Source organism: Falco naumanni, chromosome 4, assembly GCF_017639655.2.
Source record: "Falco naumanni isolate bFalNau1 chromosome 4, bFalNau1.pat, whole genome shotgun sequence".
NCBI classification, from domain to species: domain Eukaryota; kingdom Metazoa; phylum Chordata; class Aves; order Falconiformes; family Falconidae; genus Falco; species Falco naumanni.
The window spans coordinates 69856672-69873069 of record NC_054057.1 but is presented as its reverse complement, the minus strand read 5'-3'; the positions used below and the strand labels follow the sequence as shown (position 1 = coordinate 69873069).

Sequence of the window (16398 nt, the reverse complement as noted above, 5' to 3'; positions counted from 1 at the left end):
CTACACTGAAACAGTTGATGTGTTCCTTATGAAGTATGGGAGCTAAAGGAATCACATGAACCATACCAATGGTTACAACCACAACTTTCCAAAGCAATGCTGGCAAAAGTCTTCAAATGCCAAGTATAGTTTTTGAATATAAGTATTTTCGAAAAATAGCTACTGGACTGCTGATACAATTTCTGTCAATGCATCAGTTCTAATATTCACTCAAAAGAAAGGAAACATCTTGTACAAATACAGTTAAAATAATGAAGGAGAAATAATATTTAGCATATTTATGGGAAAATGGGAATCAGGAGATTTGGGTTCTGTGGCTAGATCTGGCACAGATTTCCTATGTGACCTAGGACAATTTGCTTCTATAACTCAAGTGTTGCCAGGAAATCTGGAAACCTACAGTAGGCCTGGCTTCTGGAACCAAAGCCCTTAGTACAATAGACTTTCTTCAGAAGTACTGAATACCCACAACTTCTCTATGTTTCTGCTGTTGCATTCAGCATCTCTGGCATGCAACCCTAAACACGAAGTTGGGCCCACGACAGGCGGAACTTCAAAACTGTAAACTCATACCCATTGGGGTTTTATCATCTGTAGCAACTTTGCCTCACAAAAAGAGCAATACTAGTCTGTTTAACACTGGTAGCAGGAGACTAACTATTGATGATTACAAGCATTAGTAACTTTGAATAGTTCTACAGAACTACAGTGATGATATACCAACATAGATAGCAGTTATATGTAATGTGGTAAAGCAATTCAAAACCAAGTAACTGCCAAATGCACTCTGCACATATGTCTAGGTAATACATTTAACCATAATTCCATAAATAGATTTTTAAAGCATATAGGTACAGAAAACTGTAACTACCAGGAAAATAACGCAGAAAGGTTTTGTACGTTCACATAGTATAAAGGAACACAAACTAAAACCAAACTAGCTAAGCTAAATACATAATGCAGCTGAGTGGAGAATGCTGTAACAAATGAACAACTTACTCAGATATTTCCATTCAGCATGCAAAACAAACAAAATATCCAGAAGACTGACTTGCATGCTAATATTATTAAGGTCTACAGTAACATATGGGAAGACTTTCATCAATTTGTCATGGAAAATGTGTTGAAAGACACAGAGAAAAGTGACTTAGGAATTCTTACTGTAACATTACTTCAGACCACGTGCCTGTGTGACATCTAATGTAATCTCCTTGGATTTTAAGCAATAAAATGGAATATGGCTGAATGTGACATGAGATGCAGAAGAGGTTGCAATGCATACATATCAATGTATACTGAGCAGTAGTCCGCTCAAGAGCAAAGAGGGTCATTTTTCTGCAAGGGTGAGAAGTCATCAGCGTTATGAACTTAAAGCAGGAAAATGCTGTTAAGTGAACATTGTAGCCCTGAGAAAATATGATGAGTTCAGAGAACATTATTTCCCTGTCAGTGCAAGAGAATGATTCTTCCTCTGCAAGTCAGGCAATATGGAAGGCTGGCCTTTGTTCTCCCTCACTTGCCATTCTGTTCCCTCTTTTCCTCTAGCTGCTACCCAGCTTCACAGGACAGAGAGGAACAGACATAAAACTGCTTAAAACTTTGAGGGAGTTAATTTGCGTGACTCTGTGGCACAGGCTCTGATTTTGAGAAGGTGCGAGCTTTAGCTAAGGGTGTATCTTTGACTGAACACTGAGCTGAAGCAAATGAATGCCTGTTAAATTTGCACATTTAATTTTCCTGAGTGCTCTCTCCTAGGCAAGCTGATTCTAACTGCAAGAGGGAGTGCTTGGAAGCACTTGATACGGCATGACCACACATAACAAGGCTGAGGCTGGTACTGCTGCACTCTCAAGCCCCCACAAGCACAACAGCTGAGGTGATGCAGTTGAGAAGGAACCACAAGGAGCCTGAGCATTGAGGAGACTAATAGAAAATGGAGATTCAGTAGACCTAGGTATCTGTGTCATCTCACCAACTGCCTTGTCTGGCATCTTACTATCACAGAATTAACAATTTCCTATTCTTGGCACATCTACGCTATAGATTTCTATAGGTGACACTCGATGTCAGAGTGTGCATTTACAAGGCTTTTTTGTATTAATTCAGCAGTATGGAACAGGTCTCTAGAATGATCAGTTTACATTTCTGCCCAGCGTTGTAAAAAGAAGATCAGTTGTGTTGAGGAGGCTTTCCAAGTGTCTTGAAATTAGCCGTAAACCCAGTCTAAGTGCTGTGCTGGGTTTGTGATAATCTTTCGAGTCACTTCCAATTTGAATTTTTTCAGAAATGGCTGTCAGGGTCTGCACTGTCACAAGTTAAAGGTAAAATCACTGGATTCCCTTGTGCCTCTAGGTAATACACTGATTTCTATTCCAAATAGTTCTTGTTTTTCTTTGTTTCAAATAAACCTAAATAGCATTTGAATGGCTGAAGAGCTGTATAATAGATTTCCCCAACAGTTTCTTTTAAGCTTTTCAACCCTCTGAACTGTACCGCCTGCTAGTCTGGAGATCACATATTCTCTGGTGTTTTGACCCACTATCTAAGTTTCATTCCTGTCAGCCATCTGAGCATACTGTAGGTCTTTCAGCTACAGCTGTTGATCTGTATTTAGTTAAATATCATCCCGTTAAACAATCAGAAAATGCATGACTTAGTCATATACCAGGGGAACCACAGAAAGAGCATTTCAGGCCTGTCTGCATCCTGAGAGGTTGGAATAGCAACTCCATCAAAGCTGTTAAATTTTTCCTCTATATTATTCAAGACTGATAGCCAGGTTAAATGCATCTTTGAAACACAGACATGAACGCTGAAGATGCTCTGCACTGCTCCGCAGGCTTGAGTAACAACTAGTCATCTGAATAAAACACTGAAAAGCAATTAAGGCTATTAATACAATCTAAGCCATATACATAGACATGCATCTTATCTGACTACACATTGACACTCCAGCAAACAGAAGTAACCTGCCACGACTTAAAATGGAAATAGGAGATACAAATAACCACACTGGTCACAGCCCTACTCAGATACCTGACAAGAAATAAGCTCCAGGGGAAACCATACACTACAGAAAGCAAAACTGTTTTGTGTATGCTTTCGACCTTAGTAACACCTTTCATGTTTGAAGACCTAGAAATTTTGTGGATTTTTCTGTTAAAATAATACATACCTAATGCAAGACGACTGTTTCCAGAATCACTTCATATCCTATACCCCACCTGAAGCTACAGAGTCTTTCCATGGTTACAGTGCCCCAACAAGCAAAATGGAAAGGGGCTATTGTGTTTTGAGATAACCTGCATAAGTTGCTGGGGTAGCACTGTCATGGCCTCCTAGTGCTCTGTATTCTCCTTTAGCTTTTTAAACATTTTTCTTGTTCTTCAGGTTAACTGTTCTCTGGGTTTGCTGCTAATAGTCTCACCATAGAGTTCTTGACTCTTCACAAGCCTAAAGGAATTAAGGGAATTTCCCTGTATTCATAAATAACTGCCCTCTCCAGCAGCACCATTCACAATATGTTCTGTTACTCAGTTTGCAATATCCTACAAGCCCCAGTACAGCATGCTGTCTTCTACTAGCACTCAGCCAGTGCCGTAGGCCAGCTGCTAGCATGGGAACAACTACGGTGTCCAGCTCCAGAGAGCTCTAGGCTATCCAGACTATCTATTATTAGTATAGCTTCAATAACCTTCATGAAAAGGTCTAGTAGAGATGAGGATCTTCAAGAGACAGAGATCTCTAAAATAGAGAGCAGGTGTTCAGTCAGGGTGTAAGAGCATCTAGGGAACAGACACGAATAAATAAATGTCTTTAAAGGCTAACAGACTTTTCAATGTAGTAAAGTGATCTGATTTCTTACAGCAATTAATGTCAGCTTCAAAGAAAATGCATGTACAGTTTTGGAATTCTGAAGTACAGTGGAAGAAAAAAGTTCAAACATTTCCTAAAAAAATTGCCTTCCAGGGAATAACTGCTGTCTGGAGGCCTCACCATAAGGAATAGCGTATAGGTTTTCTTTTACAGAAAAATGTAATGCTGTTTTAAGTCTGCATTCACCCCAGGGAATCTGCAGGGACTTTGTATTGTAAGAAAGATATCTTGTCATTAATGACTAATGACTCGTGGGTAATCCTGCAGCACAGTCCTTTTATCTGACAGGACTGCACACATGGATGGCTCGCAGCAAGATTACCCTAGCATGGTTGCTAGGCGGCGAATGTAGTGCCTAGAAAACATTTGATGCTGACAGCTACTGTAAATTTTTGTAGGGAACAGCTTTACCAGTGCGTTAATTCTGCTGCAATAAAGGATTTTCTAAACTAGAGCTATTCCAAACAAAAACATCATAAAAATCAAATTTACACTGAACTTTTGACATATACCACTTAACCTGCATTTCTCAAAAGATTTATAAAACCAAAATTCCCTAAAAGCTGAGTCAACAAGACAACCAGGTCACTAGAGAAAAAGCTGTTCTGCTCCTTGCCCACAGATTATAGGCCTGGATCACAGGCACTCACAGCACCCCTCTTCTTGAACTTTGGAGGGAGTTGGCACTGCTCAAATAAGCATCTTAGCTGATGAAACAAGGGTGTAAAATTTTACTTGCAAAACAGCCAAAAGCACAAATGTATGCTTCTTGTGCACTGCTCGCTATGCAGGGTTAACACCTTGAATTACTTTGTCTTCAAACTCCCTGTCCCCCAAGGATTTGCGTATGTTTGCAACTACAGTACTCTGCCCAGATTCACACCTTGAACTCTGGTACCCTTGCAGCTTTCTGGCCTTCTTCAGGAGACATGGTGACCGGTGCACCATCTACCACAGCTAACTTCCACTTAATATCCTCTAAGTGCCTAAACTGGCCACAGAATACTACCAATAATTATAATGTAGCAAAAGTAATGCACTCTGACATTTAGGATTTAACACAGTATAATGCAGTTACTGCAGAGCAGAATCAGTTCAGATTATGTCCAGCTGCAGATTTTTAATTGGAGAGTACACCTAATCCTAAAAAGGAGATAAAAATATCTTTACTTGAGACATGAAACAATGGAAGTAAAAGGAAGAGGGGAGATCATGGATAGGTTAAGCTGCAGGGATGCAAAGGAGAATTAAGACCTTTGCACAAATAGCATCAGAACAGCTTATGGCTCAGCTTCTAGTATAGTGAGTAATTGCTGGTATTTAGGAAATTAATCTGAAGATCTTAATTGGAACTAAAACAATTACTCATAATCAGACTATTATATATAATAGTCTTTCCTACTAATAAATAAAATAGCTACTTCAAGTATTAAATATTGCCTATGTTAAATGTTCTGATTGTTCTGATGCAATATTCCTGTCCTCTGTTTCCTAGGTTGTGGGTCGCCTTCCAGGATCCCAGAGGAGTAAACAACAGCATCCAGGCAAAATTTACCAGGAAACTTGCAGAAAAAAGTGGTAACCAGAGTTATCAAGGGACTAGATGGAGCTGTCTGAATTGATTTGTCAATTTGGGTGTAGGTTCCTAGACAATTTCCACCTTCCTTGTTTGCATCACTCAAAAAACATTTTGTCTCTAAATCACCTCTAGCTTCTCTAACAACATCAAGCAGTTGTAATCATTAAGTGCAGTAACAAATGTTTTAATTAGATTTCTGTTCTTCATAGGTACCAGTCATATAGTGATTTCTGGTTTTCAGTAAAGGCTGAGACTTCCAGTTTGAACTGTTTACTGTGATTCAGTTTCAGGAGTGCCCCTGAAAATCAAAGCAAAATAAGGCAAGTTGGCACAAATGTTGAGATAACACGGGATTTCTTTTTCTCTTGGCTGTAGTAGGGAAGGCTTAAACTCAGCTTCATCTGGAGAGATGTTCCACCACAAAGGAGTCACATTAAATGTAATACATAGGTGTAAACTATGATTTGCATGGGTGCACTTACACTGTTTCAGGAAGTGCTTGCTGTAAAAAGCAGAACTATGGTGATAAAATCTAGTAAGACTGTCAAGAAGTTATGAAAGATTTGACTACCCAGCCTCAAAACAATATCACTCCAATATGAATTTCTAGCTCCATATGAACGTAGCTCGAGTACACCATGAAGCATATGGACCAAATAGCTGATTCTACTCTGTATGCTGAAAAGATAAAAAATGTGTTCTAAACAGGCAAAGTAGCAATCTAGACAGATTTTCATTGGGTTTCCCCAGCTAACATATTCAGTACATGTCTTGAAGACCAGACAAGAAATAAGGCCCAAGTAAGGGAAGCAGTAAACAAGGAGAGAGCTAAAAACCTGGTAGATGTTCAAAACCATTGTTTGTTTATTTGATCAAATGTGCTTATACTGGTAAACTTGAGAGAGAAAAACTTTGGTTCCAGTGTATAGGATGGGGTATTTACCTGGCTGTACCTCCAAAACTGGCCAAGGTCTTATTATTAAGAAGGCCCACATATATACACTAGGACTTCTTTACAATTGGATTTTGGAATACCTGGAAGAAAAAAGAAGATACTTTGTAAAATGTAGGGGTCCATAGTCTAGAGGCTGTGAACTCTTAGGGTCAGCTATCTTTTCAGCACTGCTCTCCCTGTGCTGCTCTTTCTCTTCTGGATTCACTTATGAAAGTGAATCTGTTGTTTCCTTTCTTCTTCCTCTTTTCACTCATAAAAATAAAACTTGGCACCTTATTTATAATGGGTAAGTGAAAATGTGGAAAAATGTGACCACAGCTTCGGTTTGTTGTCTTTTTTTGAAAAAACAGAGGGAATTTTCTTTAGGTTTTTTAAGACATTTGGGTATTACTTATAAAATTTTCCCAGGGAAGTCTGTTGTGGTCTGGAGAACTGGAAATGTAATATTAAAATTAAATCAATAAACAAAAATGAAGCAGAGAAAATGAAAATGAAAGAGATTTAGTAGCCAAATCATTTTGGTTGTGTTAATACTGTAATTATTTGATTTGGACAGATGAGTACTTTTTTAAACCTATATACCTGCTTCTCTTCTGGAAAAGGTGGGGACAGGAGGAACACAAGGAAGTTCTTCAAGAAGATTCCCTGGGAAACCTCTATACAGAAAAGGAAGAACAAAATGCCTGAAGTTCAGAAGTACTGTAAGCCTCTGCAAGCTTTAAAGAGAAAGGAATTAATAGATTAAAATTTGGCCCAAATCACCAAGAAGAAAAAAACAGGAAAAAAAGGTATTTTGATTTCTTAGGGGGGGAGGGGTGTCACATTTACTGATTTTATAATCCTAATAAATCCACCATGATGTTAATATTATCTAGGGAAAGAAAAGTAATGTCCTTTCTCTTTACATATTTCCATACTATGCTATAGTAGTTCATGCAGTCAGCTCTTCCCAAAAGTAGCTCAATCACCCCATTTATCAGGAAATGTTCCTTCATAAAAAACAGAAAAAAACCCAACAACCAAACACACTCTTAACGGTTAGCAAACAGTTGGTTTTTAAGACAATTTTTAAATTTTGGTCCCTGCTCCTCTGGAGTATCTGCAGGCTATGAGAGAGCCCAAGCTCTGGATGATCTAGTAGTATCCATTTTTGCAGTTCTTCAGTTTCATACTAAGAAACTAGTCAGGAGCTGATTGCAGACTGTTTGTCCAACCAAAAACAAAGTTTGCTTTGCCAAAGTAAAAGCTACAGTAGCTACTGGGCTACAGTACTGATGACAGAAAAATAAGAGCGTGCTAGTCATCAAGAAGGGGAAAAGGCTACTACATGCAAGAAGATAAAGTATGTGGTCTTTTTCCATGGATAAGAAAAAGAACTAAAATTTTGGCTCTGCCTCCAGTCTTGTTGCATAAATCTTTATGGTAAAGTGTAATTAAAGGAAATGCTCAACAACTCTACCAAATGTAGTTTCCAAATATATACCAAAGAATCTGTTTTTCAGAGTAACACAGTTACCTATAGTGCCAAACAAACACTGTTCCTGCAAAGCAAAGTTTATTACACTAACCAGATCTTTCAGCTAGAAAACTGTCACCTCTCATGTCTACTGCAGACGGTTCCTCCAGCCTAATTACAAAACAACATTTGATTTCATGACAACATCTATGGTGTTGTGTGTAAAATAACATGTTTTAAAATAACTGTTGGATCCAAAGTAATAACATGGAAGGATGGGAAGCTGTCTGTATACACCCAGACACACTGAGCGAGCCTGAGATGGTGGCACTATTACCAGATGCCTTTTCTCAGTAGGCTTCATAACTCTGGCGTAAAGCTTTATACACAACTGCTGCAGAAAGGAAATGCCTTGTACCTTGCTCATCAGCCTTCAGATACAAAACCAGCTTCCAAAGCATGGGACAAAGATGCTTCAACACAGCAAGACACAATACATTTCTCTTTTTGTGTATTTTGAAGCAGTAGAAACAAATAGGCAACAGCTGTGTTGCAGTAAAATAAAGATGTTTCACTGTGTTAATATGACATACAGCACTGGTTTGACCTTTCTAATGATTGTATGTGTATTTACATATAAAAGCTCCTCTTTCAAGACAGAAGGAAGACATGCAAGCAGAAACATTTCTTGTCCCAAGTTAGGTTCTATGCAAAAAAAAAAAAAAAAAGGGCTTCAGCCTTCAGAAGCCTGAAGCTAAGCTTATGCTCAAATAGGTTTTAAACAATCCTTTTCTCCTGGCCTGGATCCACAGGCTGTCAGCATGAAGTACCACTTACAGCACTAATCAGAATAAGATAATTCATCATTGCTATTACTGCTGTCACATAAGAACTGTTGTTGTCGATTTGTTAAAGAGTTGATATCAATTGATTTTATTGGTTTGATTATCTGATTTTATAGAGTTATTTTATAGAATAGAAATATAGGAGGATAAGAAATATTTTTAATGAAACTTATAGTTGCACAGTAAAAGCTGCTATGAGATCTTCTGTACGTCCTGTATCAAGGCTAGAAGAAGGGCCTGGAACTATTGTTAAAACATAGGTAATAACTCTAGGGTTGAAAGGTTCCTTTGTATCTAACTAGTCTTCTGTATAAAGAAAGTATATTGAGATGTCAGAATGTAGGATTAATGGGAACTGGGGAGAGTCGACTGGAACAGCTTGTAGGTGCCTGCCAAGAAACTGTGAACTTTAGTAAAAGGTAATTCCGGCAGGGGGAGATCGCGACCACCGACTCATATACCACCTACCCAAATCGTACCCTAGACCCATTTCTAGACCTTTCTACGCTTTACTGCGCAGAATCGGATATAGGAGGAGAATATGTTAATGATTTTTGGGAAATGTTATGATTATGCATGAATAATTAATGAATATGTATGAATAAGCTCTATATATGGAATCTGTTTTTAGGACCTGGCGTGCGTTGATCGCGAGAGGACTCGCTCACGCACCCGGCCGTCAATAAAGAAGTGTCTGCTTATCTACATCACATTGGTGTCGATAAGTTCTTCATTCCGAGATTTCGGTAACAGTTTTGGCGACCCAGATGGGACCTCGCTGAAGGAGACCGGAGGAGTCGGGGACCTGATCGGTTCCAGCCGGCACCGAGATTTCTCGGGGATACCCATCGATCCCCGATCCGTAAGGCTCTTCGCGACGTTCCCTGGATATTTGGTAAGACACTTCTTTTTTTAATTGTAGTAAGTGGGTGAGAGTCCCACTAAAGTAAGTAAGTAAGTGCACTAGAGAAAGTGGGGGGGAGTCCCACTATAATAAGTGTATGGTAAGGAGTGGGTTAGAGTCCCACCAGTGGGTTAGAGTCCCACTGAGTAAGTCTACCTGTCAGACGCAGTGAAAGACCTGCGCAGGGTAGGACTAGGAGTCTGCCTGTCAGACGCGGCGAAAGCTGCGCAGGGTTGGACTAAAAGGATCCTTGTGTATGTGGAAGCCTAGGCGTCTGCCCGTAAGACATAAGCGAAAGCTATTGCAGGGTTGGACAAAAGTGGAAACAAGAGAAACTATATGCTATAGTGTTCTCTAAGGTAGTGCCTCTAACAAAAAGTTAGAAGAAGTTTTTGTGTTTGTGGTTTTGTGTTTGTGTATTAAGAAGAAAATTAAGGGGTATAATATTGTGTTATATGTTTGTTTAAAGTAACTGTTGGAAAGTGTGAGTGTGGCTGTAAGGGTGAGACGTATAATTGAGAACGAAAGCGAGTGTGGAGTGTGGATCCGCGGATCGGAGTGACAGAGTTGAATAATTGTGTATTGTACTGTGAGTAATTATACCATGGCAACTAAGTTAACTCGGTTGTTTAAAAGTAAAAGCATGGGTAATCTTGTTGTAAATGACAAAATCCTGAAAAATTCTCCATTAGGATGTTTGTTGACACACTGGGGAGATTTGTATGAGGATTTGTCGAAAAGCCAGATGATTGAGTATTGTAATAATTTGAGTATTGTAATAATTGGTGGTCTTTGTATATATTGGATGATCAGGAAAAGTGGCCCATGAAGGGGACACTGAATTATAACACTATTTTGCAGTTAATGCTGTATTGTAAAAGAGAAGGGAAATGGAATAAAATGTCAGATGTGGATTTGTTTTTTTTATTTAAGACAAATAAAGGATTGGCAGGATGAATGTAAGCTAACTATTAGAGATAATTTTGTAATGGCTATAACTTTTGATAATAAGAAAGTGGAAAAAAAATGTTGTTTAAATTGTAAGGTTGGGAGTGGATATAGGAGCGACATTTTTTTATTAAATATCTGTAAAGGAAAAACTGGAACAAAACCAGGCCATTTTTGTAACCCCTGGATTTGAAATTTGGAAATAAGATAATTATATATGAATTTTTGTATGTACCAGAATGTCTGATACCCTTTTTAGGAAGAGATTTGTTATCTAAATTAAATGCACAGATTGTTTTTGACGAAGGAGAATTTTTCTTGAAAATATCTGAGTCAAAAACAGGAGAAATCTTGATGATATAAGAAAAAGTAAAGGAACAAGAAATTCCACCGGAGGTGGATTTGGCAGTGATCCCTACTGTATGGGAGACAAATATTACTGGTAAATCAAAACTAGCAGAACCAGTTAAAATAGATTTGAAGGAAGGTGCAGGAACAGTGAGAATTAAACAATATCTAATCAAATCAGAAGTGAGACAGGAATTGAAGAAATTGATTGATAAATTTTTGGAGTATAAAATTTTGGAAGAATGTGAATCTGAGTATAATACTCCTATTTTACCAGCCAGAAAACCCTCGGGTGAATATAGGCTGGTGCAAGACTTGAGAGCAGTATATCAAATAGTTAGGGATATTTATCTTGTAGTAGCAAACCCTTATACACTGTTAACAGCGTTAAGGGAGACTTATCAGTGGTTTACAGTGCTTGATTTAAAAGATGCTTTCTTTTGTATACCTTTGGAAAAAGAAAGCAGAAAACTTTTTGCTTTTGAATGGGAAAATCCTCAAACTGGGTGAAAGATGCAGTTGACATGGACTAGATTACCCCAAGGATTTAAAAACAGTCCAACTATTTTTGGAAATCAATTAGCTAAAGAACTTGAAATCTGGAAACAGGATAAATCAAGACCTGGGCATTTACTATAACAATATGTGAATGACATATTGATTGTTGCAAAAGAAAGACTTACCTGTATATAGGTGACTATTGATCTCTTGAATTTCCTGGGACTAAATGGATACAAAGTATCCAGGAAGAAAGCCCAGATAGCCTGCCAGACTGTGATATATCTGGGCTTTGAGATTTCAAAAGGACAATGGCAATTAGGAAAAGATCGCAAAGAAGTTATTTGTGGTATACCTGAGCCGAGAAATATTCATGAACTCAGAGCATTTCTGGGAATGACTGGGTGGTGTCGCCTTTGGATTATGAACTATGGGCTAATAGCTAAACCACTCTATGAGGCCCAAAAGAATTTTCCATTTGTATGGGGCCCACAACAACAAAAGGCTTTTGTAGAATTGAAACGTGCCTTAATGTCTGCACCTGCTTTGGGACTGCCGGATCTAACCAAAGATTTCCAGTTGTTTGTTCATGAAAGGCAACACCTGGCACTGGGAGTACTAACCCAGAAGATGGGAAGCTGGAAACAACCAGTCGGATACTTCTCTAAACAACTGGACACAGTGAGTAAAGGGTGGCCAAACTGCCTTCGAGCAGTAGCCGCAACAGTGATGCTCATACAAGAAGCTCGGAAATTGACTTTGGGAAGAACAATAACAGTCTATGTTCCACACATGGTGATAACTGTCCTAGAACAGAAGGGGGGACATTGGCTGTCTCCCAGCCGAATGATGAAGTACCAGGTGGTATTGACTGAACAAGATGATATGATTCTAAAAACGACTAACCTGGTAAATCCTGCAGTGTTTTTAAGTTCCATACAGGAAGAAGGACGACTGGAACATGATTGCTTGGCTACTATCGAGTATGTTTATTCCAGTCATGAAGATCTGAAGGATGTGCCGTTGGAGAGACCAGACTGGGAACTGTATATTGATGGAAGCAGCTTTATGGAACAAGGAGTCCGATACGCCGGATATGCGGTAACAACAGAGACTACAGCTATAGAAGCAGGAGCATTGGCGAGTACCACATCAGCCCAAAAGGCAGAACTCATCGCTTTAATTGGAGCCTTAGAATTAAGCAAAGACAAGAAAGTAAATATCTGGACTGACTCAAAATATGCCTTTGGGGTAGTGCATGTCCATGGAGCCTTGTGGAAAGAGAGAGGGTTATTGTCCTCTCAAGGATCAAACATTAAGCATCAAACAGAAATTTTACAATTATTGCAAGCAGTTAAAAACCAGATCAAGTATCAATCATGCACTGTAAAGCACATCAGATTGGAAATATAAAAATAATAATTGGAAATAATTTAGCTGATAAAACAGCAAAGAAAGTAGCAAAGAGACAAATATCGCAAATGGCAATAATTCTTTCTAAAACAGTAACCCTTCTTAGGGAAAAACCGAAATATTTAGAGGAAGATGACAAATTAGGTCAGTTATTAAATGCTAAGAAAAACTTAGCTGGATGGTGGAAAACTCTTAATGGACAGGTAGTAATTCCCCCTCTTTTAATGAGAGAGATAATTCAAGTAAAACACCAAGAATGTCATTGGGGGGCAGAAGCTTTAGTAACATCTTTACGAAAACAAGTGGTATCAGTTAAAATGTTGGGAATAGCTAAAATGATAACTGCAAAGTGTGAGGTATGTTTGAAAAATAATCCAATGATTAAGAAAAAGGTTCAAATGGGTAGACTGAAATTTGGTGTAGAACCTGGAGATTATTGGCAAGTAGATTTTTTAGAATTACCCAGACAAAATGGGTATCGGTACATTGTGGTAGGGGTTGTTACTTTTACAGGATGGCCAGAAGCCCTTCCCTGTCGCATTACACAAGCAAAAGAAGTGGTGAAGTGGTTATTACAAGATTTGTCAAGAAACCAGTTTAAAGTGGCCTCAGGCACTTTCATTGGCATTATTATGCATCAGGGTACAGCCAAAGAGTGGAACCTCAGTCAGTCCTTATGAATTGTTAAATGGAAAACCATATGAATCTCCAGAACCAAATCCAAACATATATGTAAAAGGAAAACAAGATGTGTATAACTATTTGGTTTTTTTTAAAGGAAAATTTTGGCTGTGATTTGGAGTGTAGTAATTTGGAATAGACCTTTACCCCTGAAAAATTCAGTGCATGATTTTCAACTAGGAGACTATGTCTATGTGAAGACTTGGACCTCTGAACCTTTGCAGGAGCACTGGAGAGGACCTTTCCAGATACTGCTAATCACTTTTACAGCTATCAAAATTGCAGAATCGGATGCTTGGATACATTATACTTGAGTGAAGAAAGCACCGTGAAGAAAGCACCTATTCCATGGAAGATTATCAACCGTGACCCAAAGACTTTAAAATTGACTTTGAAACATGTCTAATTTTTTATATCAGGTTATGATTGGTTTTTGGATTTTTTTTTGGTTGGTAATGTTGGTGGGATTATGGGCTGGCTTGGTGGACAGGAACAAAAGACAAATAGAAACAGAACAAGTGATTGACATTCCCAAACAAATGGCAGAGGAAAATTTGTTGGTAGGATTGACTAAAGAATTTACCAATTTATAAAATGTCATGCAGATCACTGCTTGTTTGCCAATACCGAGGGCAGTAGGTGAATCTATTTCATGGGGAATTTTAACTATGAATTTGACTAACCTGGAACATAAAAATGAAACAAATTATTGTGAACAGAGGCCAGTGACTCAATGGTATGAGCAAGTGAAAGTTATTAGAAAACAGTGGAAAACTCCAGGTAGTCTGTTGGATTGTGAAAAATTGTTAAATCATGTTTTTACCAAAATAGGGAGATTTAAGACTGTGGGATGGTGTTCTTATGATGAACAACTTAAAACCAATGTGAGCAGAAGTATCATGAAATGAAAGTGTAATAAAACTGGCCAAGGTATCCAATTAGTAGAACAACGGGACTCTATATGGTCTATGTCCATATTTTCCCATTTTCAGTATATGGCAATAAATTTTTAGTGTTTTACCTAGGAAGGAAAGGTTTTTTTAGTATTACCCTGGGTAGATAATAAGTCAACTATATCGGGAGAGAAGGAAAATAAAGTAGTGCCATGGTGGAAATGTGAAAAAGTGTATGATTGCAGTAATGCAGACTTAGTAATCCAAAGAATTCCTCTGCTGGCCGCTGCTTTGAAATATGGTTGGTTTTGTCGAGGTCTTAAGAACACTCTCAATTTGACCAGCACTTTTACAGTTAGGAAAGGAACTTTGTTTAGTTGTAGTAAAACTACTATTTGAAGTCCAGGACATTTAGTTTGGGCATTGAGTGATGGAACCTGGACAACTCATTTACCATTAGATGGTAAAGTGAAACAAATTACCTTAGGCATGCCAACATTGTGTCCGATTTGGAAGAAATCACCATTTAAAGGATCTTTAGAGAATTTAGAATCTAAACGAATAAAGAGATCTGAGATAAATGATGATATTTGAAATGAACCCTCTATAGGAGTGAAAATTGGTTGGGCACTTGAATCACTTTTAAATCCTATAGCATCATATAGGAACAGAGCATGGCTTTATAAGTTAACTGGTCAAGTGGAAAAATTAGCAAACGTTACTAAAAAGGGGTTTAAGGAATTGAACATGCAATTACAAGCGACTTCCAGAATGACTTTACAAAATAGAATGGCACTAGATATGCTCCTACTTAAAGAACATGGAGTGTGTGGATATCTCAAGGATAAACTGGACCACTGTTGTATCCACATTCCAAATGTCACTCAGGATGTGGAACATGATCTGGACCTATTGGGAAAAATTGAAAAAGAAACTGAAAATATTCAAAAGGATATGTCGGAAGATTGGCTTGGAAAATTTTTTTAATAAATTAGGATGGAACTTGAGCTCTTGGATATAATCCATAATCAAAACTTTGTTTTTGTTATTAATTGTTTTTTTGATGATCATGTTAGTATATGTATGTTTGAAAAAACAGTTTATCAATAGAATTGCTGTCAATCGTATGATTATGAGAGAAGTGCCTACTAGTCCACCAAGACACAGCCCACCACCACCAAAATATGTTGAAACAAATGACATGTAAATAGTGTGAAAGTATTGAAATAATGATTTTCAACACTTTCAAAGGGGGGAAATGTTGTCGATTTGTTAAAGAGTTGATATCAATTGATTTTATTGGTTTGATTATCTGATTTTATAGAGTTATTTTATAGAATAGAAATATAGGAGGATAAGAAATATTTTTAATGAAACTTATAGTTGCACAGTAAAAGCTGCTATGAGATCTTCTGTACGTCCTGTATCAAGGCTAGAAGAAGGGCCTGGAACTATTGTTAAAACATAGGTAATAACTCTAGGGTTGAAAGGTTCCTTTGTATCTAACTAGTCTTCTGTATAAAGAAAGTATATTGAGATGTCAGAATGTAGGATTAATGGGAACTGGGGAGAGTCGACTGGAACAGCTTGTAGGTGCCTGCCAAGAAACTGTGAACTTTAGTAAAAGGTAATTCCGGCAGGGGGAGATCGCGACCACCGACTCATATACCACCTACCCAAATCGTACCCTAGACCCATTTCTAGACCTTTCTACGCTTTACTGCGCAGAATCGGATATAGGAGGAGAATATGTTAATGATTTTTGGGAAATGTTATGATTATGCATGAATAATTAATGAATATGTATGAATAAGCTCTATATATGGAATCTGTTTTTAGGACCTGGCGTGCGTTGATCGCGAGAGGACTCGCTCACGCACCCGGCCGTCAATAAAGAAGTGTCTGCTTATCTACATCACATTGGTGTCGATAAGTTCTTCATTCCGAGATTTCGGTAACACTGTCATTTGAGGGAGTTCTTTTAAATAGGTAAGGTGGGTAT

At 38.1% G+C, this 16398-nt stretch overlaps 1 long non-coding RNA gene across 1 annotated transcript in view; it reads left to right on the top strand.

The window, feature by feature from the left end:
- The window catches only part of LOC121086244, a 66906-nt gene extending 59038 nt beyond the window's left edge, over positions 1-7868 (top strand). Inside the window, exons 2-3 of the long non-coding RNA XR_005827311.1 lie at positions 5372-5513; positions 7013-7868. This is a non-coding gene — a long non-coding RNA (uncharacterized LOC121086244). The remainder of the gene's footprint in view (positions 1-5371; positions 5514-7012) is intronic.
- Positions 7869-16398: the final 8530 nt, after the last annotated feature.